Raw genomic sequence first — 9,611 nt, forward strand, 5'->3', positions numbered from 1 at the left:
GGCGTCGGGACCTCCCCGCGAGAGGTTGGCGGCGGGCGGGCCGGGCTGGGAGGGGGGTGCTGGGCTGCGCTTCGGCCCCACGGAGCCCGCCCAGGAAGGATGGGCCGGGGCTCGGCACGGCTCGGGGCTGGGCTCTTGCTTCCGCAGGGAGCGGTGCCGAGAGCCATGAGGTGCCCCGGGGCGGGGCGGGCCGGGCCCGGCCCGGGAGGCGTGGGGCTGCGGGCCCGCGCTGGCGCGGGGAGGTGTCGCCGGCTCCTGGGCTGGGACCGGCCCGAGGAAGCACCACGCTAGCCGTGATTGCGTGGGCTTGTGTTTCGCTGGTTTCTCTTGAGAGCTTATGTTTGAAGACTTTCTCTTTATGCAGCTGCGGGCCTGTTTAGGCAAAAATAACGTTTGATAAGTGTGCGGCGATTGCATGTGTGTGAGAGCGCAAACGTGTAGTGAGTTTGATCGAGTGCGAGCAGTGTAAGGTTCCAGCGGAGCTTTGGTGGAGCTCGGCGCAGCCGCTCGGCCCCCCCGGCCGCGCTGAAGGGCGGGTGGTGGTCTCCGCGGGCGGGAATCTGCTGCAGGCTTTCTCTTTCTCGTGGGCTTTTGAAAGCTTTGCTGAGGCATATCTACTTATCTGCTGTTTCGGTTTGTTAGGTCTTGTAATGAAGCGTTCATTGCATTCGTGTCAGAATAAACCTTTGATTATTTTTTTAAATTTCATTTTCCTAAATAAAAGCAAAATATTTATTTATATGTTATTGGTGCTTCTCTGTTCGCGTTAACAAGTTGGCTTGTACATTCTTGCTTGGTCTGGCCAGTGAATTCTCATAGTTTAGGAAGTATGCGTAAGTAATTGATGCTGATTTTTACCAATTTTACTCAGGTGAAATAGTAGTTCCTTTAATCAGCGCACATTATTTTAAAGATTAAAGGAAGAACAATCTAGGGAGAAGTAGACCTATTTGCATAATAGTTTTTTATTGGAAGTATTCTAGAAGTACAATACTAATGTTTTAAATCGTTAACAAATAAAGTACCTTTAATTATGATTTATTAGGCTGTATTTGTACCAGGTAATGGAAGGTGTTACCTCTTAGTTACCATTTCATTCACTTTCTGTAGGGAACGCTTGAAGTTATTTTGTCAATATTAGATGTTACAGCTGCTATTAAATCTTCAGATGAGGCAGAATCTGTGAATTTAAGTACATCTAAACCAGTTTAAGTCACAGCAATCCTCTTGTTTTGTCTTTTCATTCAGAAACTGCATATTGATGAAAAAATGAATGAGGGTTCATTTTATTTAATCTTGGTTAAACAACCTTTTATGCAAATTAAATCCTGAATCCTACGAAGATTTGTAACACCATCCTCTTCTTTCTTTTCAAAATGCACTTGAAGTATTTAAATAATACTTTGCTTAACTAGTTATCAGTTAACAAAGACTAATATCCATGTATTTAAAAGTTAAGCATGCACAGAAATCTAAAAGAAAACACAGTTTGGACTGATAATTGCATGTATGTTTTAGATATATAATGCTGCTGTTGCACTTCGCACCAAGATTTTATAAAAAGAACAATCTTAAATAAGAAATGAATATATATTCTTGCTTATACTATCTTCTGCGATAACATTTGTATTAACATCAAATACATTAAGATTGACTGAGGTTAACAAATGAACTCTTTAGCTTAACTTTAGACTACAGAAACAGATTTTCGTGAGTGTTTGTATAACATTTAAACAGTGCATGAAGAAGTCCTAAATGTATTACATTTGTATTCAGCAGTGCAATGAAGTCTCAATCAGGGCTGTCAGTTTTACTGTGGTAAACTGTTGTACAAATACACACAAAACCCACTGGTTAGGTTCTAGTACTGGTGAAGACAAGTTTACTGTGTACAATTTCAGGAAAGAAGATGAGAGGGCTAACAAATACAGCACTTGCACTGTTTTATAGGGGTTGCTTGACTTACTTAAACCTCGCTGCTTGTTGGATGATGTCATGTAGATGTCAAAGCTGTACACCTAACCCACCCCCAGATAAAAAACAACCAACAGAACCAAAAGTGGCCTTAAGACTTATTCTCAGTCATCCTCCTGCCTCAAGGCACAATAAGCTATTATGAAAACAACCTTGATGGATGTTTACCTAACCTGTTCTTAAAGCCTTAAACACAGATTCCACTCATTCCTCAGGCAGTCTAGTCCTTAACTATCCTTTTTTGAATGTCTAGATTAAATCCCTTTTCCTGCAATTTAGCTGCCTTATTCAAAGTGAATGTAAAGGACAGTGTTCCCTTTCTTTTTGCAGCATCCTTTTACATAAACTAAGACTGTTACAATATTTTTGTTCAGTCTTTTATTTTTTGATAAATAGCATGGATTATTTAATTTTATTAATCAGAGTTCTGAAACACATGATGGTTTGTTGTTGCACCTCTCTAGCTCCTGTCCAATCTTTCCACAACTTCTCAAAGTTATGTTGGTGAAAACACTTCTGATGATGCATCTCAGTAGGATGTATGCCTTTTTCACCCTCATGAACTTGTTGACGTGTTTTGCTTGTGATCCACTCTACCTATTGGTTTCTTTTCTGCAAGTTTATTACAATTTCTCTTTTCTGTGCAGTTGATTATTTCTTGCTAAGTGTAGAACTTTGCACTTATGTTTATAGAATTCTCCCCCCCCCCAAAGATTTTAAACTCTAGTCTTGACTTCTGCTCTTTGTAGTACCTCTCAACCTGGTGTCAGCTACAGATTTGTAAGCATAATCTCTAAGCCTTTACCCAAAGATATTACAATATTGAAGTGTATGAGGAATTTTATTTGATATAAACGTACAGTTTGATAGTAAACTACTAATAGTGATCCTCTGAGTACAACCAGTTTTGCACCAGATTTATGTAGTTTCTGTCCAGATCAAATTTCTTTATCTTCCTTATGAAAATGTCAATGGAACAGAATGTCAAAAGCCTTGCTGAAGTGAAGATCTTCAGTTTATTCATGTCTGTGGAACCATAAATGGAAATTAGGTTGGTTTGATAGATTGTCATGGACAAATCATGTTCATTGTTATTTATCACTTTGTTATTTTCCAGGTATCTACGAATATTTTGAATTTGTCCAGGAATTTTAATTAACTTGGCTGGTTTCTAATTTCCTGTTTGTTTGATTGTTTGTGTTTTTAAAGAAAAATACTCTATTTGTCCTTTTGTAGTCTCTTGAAACGTCTCCTAGTTTTCGAAGAGAAGATTGTTTTATACCATTAGGTTCTGAAATTTGTGGTAAAGTTTGATTAGGAAATGGTAATAGACTTTCAAAGAGGGAGAAATGTTTGGCCCAGGTATTCATATTTAAACAACAACAAAGACAGAAGTCCAAAACTGTGCTCCTGTACATTCTTTTTTTGTCTGTCTTGTATGAGACACCTGAAAGTTGTGAACGTCATTAGGTTTTTTTAATGTTTTTCCCTGGGCTCTGTAATTTTGCTTTTTTCTGCATCGAAGATTATCCCAGTTTCAACAGTGCTGACCAGTCTATTGCCAACCTCACACTGAAGCATAATGGAGGACCAAACACTAGCTATTTCATCCTCTTTTACAGCTTAATGCAGTTGGTATACTCTGTGCAGTTTTAACATGATTGGGCTCTGTAAAAATGCAGTGATATTCAATGTTTTTAAAACATAGAGAAGTAGTTCTTTGCCTTTTTTTTTTTGTAAGGAAGCCTCCTGGCTAGAGCATTCACCTAGAGTTGAACAGGCTGTCCCAGTTTTCTCCTCTTCACACAGCCACCCATTTGTCTGTATCCCCTTCTAAAAAGCCTTCTAAAAAGAAGAGATGTTGATTTAAGGAAAGGGGAGGGGTTGGGGGTGCTGGAAGGTCACTTCCAAATAAAGTACCTACAATTAACCAGGATCCTGTCTCATTTGAGACACATTGCTCTTCCATGTCTTTTTATCAGCAAAGCTGTATGCAGTTCTCTGCTTAACATACTGGTTGTTTAAAAACGGATTTTTGCAATGTGTGTATTTCACTCTTGTTTGTTTCCTTCAGAAATCCAAGTTTCTAATACAGTGTTTTGGATTCTATTTTGGGTGCTGACTACATCAAAGCTAGTTATTACAGCAATAAATGATGCAATGACTCAGTTCCTTTTTGGATCTAACCCTTTTTTTAAAAAGAGTGAGACATAGGGCTGATGCTAGATTAACTGAAATCAACAGGAAGAGTCCCTTTCACTTTGAAAGACACCGAGTCTTGTCCCAGTTCTCGTGTTACATTGCCTGGTTACTACAGTTTCAGACTTTGCTTTTAGTAATTCCTGGTATCAATCTGACTGTATTCAAACCTCTGACCAAGCTTACATTTAAAAATTATTAGCTGGTATGTTTGCTGCATTATTTCTCTCCTCTGCAGACAAAGCAAGAACAAATAATACCATGTAAGACATTTTCAGTGAATGCCTGACTATAGATACATTTTCAGATTAGGAATCACTGGTAATTTAATATGCATCACTGCTATAAAAAATAGCTTTTTCCACTCCAAATGTACAGTTTTCTTTTTGATGTATTATTGATATACTGTATGATGAGCAGTCAGAAGGTGGCTGTAGAAATGAGTTTCTGATCTCTGAGTAGCTCTCGTTACAATTCTTCTATAGAACAGCAAGGAGAGCATAATCTACTTGTAAATCAAACAAATATTTTCCTTTATTTTACTACTGAAAGTATATGTACGTGCTAGGAAATGGCTATTGAATTTCTTAGTGTAAAATCAGATCATTAAATGCAGGATGCTTTTGTTTGTTTTAAACCTAATTGCCCTAAAAATAGCTGCTGATTCATCATTAAAATGCAAAAATATATTTGGCCTCATTATTGTACAAGCACTGAAAGAATATAAAGGAATATCTCTTGTGATCGTTCTATTAACAGGTTGGTGGCGTATTTGGGTTTTGATAAGAAAAAGACCCATTAAAAATACCATCAACAAAGTAGCTATTTCTAAGTAATTTATATATACCACGCCTTCTTAATTATATGACCATTTAAATACTTAAAATATCTTACTTAGAATATCTAACTGCTTGAGACTATAGTAGGAACTTGCATAATTTCTGAAGTAATGTGTTGCAAAAATGCTGATTCTAACAGCCTTATCAGGCTGTCCAATATGAAATTAAATGAGTGACTAGTGGGTCATTTCTGTATCTATGTTTTACTGTAATGTAGGGTATTTTGTTCTTCCATATATCTTAAAAATATACAGTTACCTGAGTGGTGCGTGTTATTTTCCAGAGCTTTTGAAAGCTCTTAGATCAGTCACATTAGAAAATTTCCTGTATTTATCATCATAAAATATATAGCACAGACAGCTGTTGTTTTATTTTTGACTTTGCAAATGCATCAGTCTTTTCTTGTTTCCTACTAGCAATTTTTCATAACACAAATCTTGCAGCATTTTTTACCTCTTCCCTGTTTCTCCAGTTTTCACTGGTAAGATCTTCATCTGGACTGATGGGAGCTGTGATAATTTGTATCATCTGAATATTAATCCTGCAATTGCTGTGATATGTTTTTCTGTGTTATCCTCGCAACATACTGCCACGAGAGGCTTTGCAGTGTATTAATATACTAGTAATTGTAAATTGACTTAACACTTAAACATTTAAATATATGCTTAAGTATCGTCCATTTTAAGTCTACACAACTACATATGATGTAAATGTCAAGGATGGGCTGTTACATCTGGATTAATACCTTGGCTGCAGGTGATTTTGAGCTCCTCCAGAAGCAGTATTTGTGACAGGAGATACATACTCCTGTATATAGGCAGGAGATTTATAAGTGTATGCTATTCATACTGTCCTGGACACTACCAGGCTTGCAGCTGACAGAGCTCTGAGCAAAGACATTTCTTTCTGAAAGTGTGCAGCTTGCATCTTGGCCACGTGCCCAGTGGGACTGTGTTCCAGAAGCTGGTGTTTGCATCTGGAAAAAGCTGTGCCTAGCTTTCATTCATGAGCGAGCAAACTGAAACAGCACTCCTGCATAGAACTGTGTCCAACTATGAAGCCAAGGTGCTGAAGGTACCTCAGGATAGGGGCTTGCTTTGATTTTTGTCTCTCTGCTAGAAACGTAAAGTGCAATCTCCTGCTGGTTGGCGTATTTTGATCTTAGGTAAGATAGTTTCTTCTCCATGTCTTTAGTTCTGCCAGGCCCTGGGGTGCACATATAAATGGTTTTGTTTAGCTCTAGTTGGAAGAAGTTGAAGAGTTCAGTATGAATTGATGACACCATAGCCTGAAAGCTATTCTGAAATTGGCATTAATGATTTAGAATGAATCGATTAAATCTTTTGGTTTTCTGTAGCTAAGAAGTGTGAAAAGGAGAATCTTTTGTTTCTGTCCAAGGAATCAATAAAATATTTTCAAGACAACTGTTTATCTCCCCGAGATCCTAAAATAATGGCAGAAGTAACTTTAATAAATGTATCAAAGGGCATAGATAGAAGTTAAAAAAAACCCCAACCCTATTTAAAAATAATTGTGAATAATTCTGGACATTGAAGTGCATTTTCTTCATCACTTCTCTTTAAAAATTGTGTTAATAACCAGTCAATAATTGACAAACTAATTTCTATCAAGTGTTAATTTAAGGGTGAGCTGGCCCACAACTTACTAGATTCTTGTCAGCTGGTGGTCCATAGTGAAACAGGAATTAGGAAATCATAGCTAATAAAGATCCTAGGAATTCTGCCTTCAGTTTCTTTTAATTTAAGAATTAAATTAATCTTTAATAATCCTTTCCTCCTACCCAAGGAGGAAAGGTCTACCAAATCATGTACAGTTAAAGCATTTACAGATCATCTGGCCACTCTGACTTTGCACTGGGAGAAAATCAAGACTGACTATACTTACCCTGCATTGTTTTTTAATTTGTGAACGGAAATTTTTAGCCACTCTATAGCCCCTTGTTTTTTGTTTTTGATATGGTCTTTGTATGTCTTTCAGTTGGTGAGCATAGAGTGACTGCGCATTTTCTCTGCCAAGAACTATCTTTCTGTCATCTTTGGCATGAGTATTCAAAACAATTATTAAGTAAATAGGTAAATACATGACTAGTTGGCGTATTATTTTATTGGTATTAGCCTCTGATCAGCTTATAGAGAACGTTCCTCTGTCTCATTTCTTAAGGTAATCCAGCCAAATTTCATTAGCTACCTCTCATATATGCTATGTTCCCTTGGGTGTCCTGTTAAGATTTAGAGTTCATCTTTTCTGAATACATATAAAAAAAGATGGATGAAGTAGTTGTAAGACTACATCAGGAATAATTTTTACACTAGCATTGAACACCCCCACCACCCCGAAAAATATTTAGATTAAAATAATGTACAGACATGTTTGCTTTTTTCATGTCTACATGTTGTTGGCTGTTGGTCATTTTCTTAATTACATAGTTTATTGAAGTTATCCTACTGCTTTCTACCTGACAAATACCCGATATATACCAAAACTTTTAGTCATTAATATTCAAGTGCACATTCTTTATATTTTACTCTACTTTTTTTCACCTTGCTCCTATTAGTCTGGTCTTCAAGGTCATTCAGTTCTTCCCATGTATTGTCTTGATTTTTTAAATTTTTTTTTTTCCCTGGCAGATTTTTATTTATGTATTTCAACTTCGGTTCCAGTCATTAATGAAAAATATTAAAATTGCTTACAGAATCCAGCCATTAGTGACCTCCATCGTATATGATACAACCTTCTTTTCACTGTCTGTTGCTATCTCCTGTTGAGCATTTTAGTCATGTTTCTGATTTTTATACTGCTCCCTGTTCTCCCCAGTTTCAGTGGTTATTTCATATGTGACCCAATGTCATTGTTTACTGAAGTCTGGCTGGATGTGACATACTGTATTTCCTTGATTTAAAAAATAAAAAACAACCAAACACCAAAAAAAACCTGTAGAAAAAGGTAGCGAGTTAATGCTGGATGACCTGTATTTTTGTCTTTATTGAAAGTAGAAATGAATTATTATTTTGGTTCTGGAACCACACGAAATCACCTGTGATCCTTTTTTCCACCTTCACTGTATGTGGGTCTCACTTTTTCCTGTGCTCTCACATAACGTGTAAAGCTGAAAAACTTGTTTATTTTCATGTCATTTACATGGTCTAGCACCTTTTGCACTTTGTTTCTACACTTTGACAGATTCGGATACTCCTTTGCTTAGTAATCTTTTCTCCTGCCCCTAGAAATATATCTTCCTTTGAGGTAGGCATTTATTGAGGTAGAGTCTTTCCTTAAAGCCTTTTTTCCTTGTTTGAGAAATAGTTTCCATATTGTTTTATCCACTTTTGATTTAAGGAAATTCCATTCAGAAACTCATTCAATTAATAGTCTCAAAATGCATTTTTTCCCAATGACCATTTCTTTGCATGAAGGTTGTTTAGCTGCTCCAAAACACCTGAGAACTCTTGTATACTGATGGCTCTGGTGGCAGTGCATTCTGAGCAAGATCTTTATCAGACCGCACCTATCTGCTCCAAAATCTTGGGTTTATGTATCTGTTGGTCACTGACAGTATACAATCCTTTTCTATCCAGTGTTTTAAGCCGGAAGTGTTTTGAATGTGTATGCTAACATTGATGACGGGTCATCTCTGGCAGAAAGATACGGTGGCCTTTGGCAGACTTGGGCAGTTACAAAGTTAACAAACACTCAGGCTTTCTGCTAAATGAGAGAGTTGACAAAGTTGTGATGCTTACTGTGCTGTTCGGTAGGTGTGAGACCTGGCTGCTGTACAGAAGGCACGTACCTCAGCTGGAGAAGTCCCTTACAAGGTATATTGACATCAGTAGCGTAGAGGTAAATAGGAAGTTTCACCTGTGCGTAAGTCAGTAAGTGCACTGCTGCAGCAAATGCAAATTAAATTCCTATTTCTAAAGAGAGCAAATGCGATTTGTCTGCATTTCCTAGCAGCTGCACCTATTGTTTGGCTCTGAGAAAGGCAGTACGGTACACTACTAATGCAGTTCTTGGAGCACCAGGCTGGCCGATGGTGAAGGACCGGCGCAGTGATCTAACGCAGGCGGCCATGGCAGCCCAGGCAGCACCACAGAGAGGCCTGGTAGCTCACGGTTCAACTCCGACGGCTTAGCTACACCTGAGCGATGCTAAAGGAAGAGACGTCACTGGGTAGAAAACTAATGCTTCTGTACAAGATCTAGGAGAAATGCAGCGACGGCAGCCAGTGCCGCTGCCCGCGAGTGAGGCTGGCCGGGGCAGTAGCGGCTGCCTGCCGCCGCCCCGCCTGAGCCGCCTTCCCCGACGTCTGCTCAGATCTTCGTTGTCCTCTTCAGGGCAAGCGGGCGCTGAAGGCGGCGGCGGCGTTTCCGTGCCGAGGGGCTCCCGGCCCGGGCACCTGAGGGCGAGGGCAGCCCCGCGGTGCGCTACCGCTTCCGCCCAGCAGGGGGCGGGGCCCCGCCAGCGGCACCTGACGGGAGGAGGGGCGCGAGCCGGCGCGACTGCGCTTTGCGGACTGCTGTAAAGCAGCGCCGAGTGTCGCGCTGCGTCTGGGGAGGGAGCGGCGGCGGCGGGGGCTGCGCG

The sequence above is a fragment of the Aptenodytes patagonicus genome, chromosome 10 (genome assembly GCF_965638725.1).
Source record: "Aptenodytes patagonicus chromosome 10, bAptPat1.pri.cur, whole genome shotgun sequence".
NCBI classification, from domain to species: Eukaryota; Metazoa; Chordata; class Aves; order Sphenisciformes; family Spheniscidae; genus Aptenodytes; species Aptenodytes patagonicus.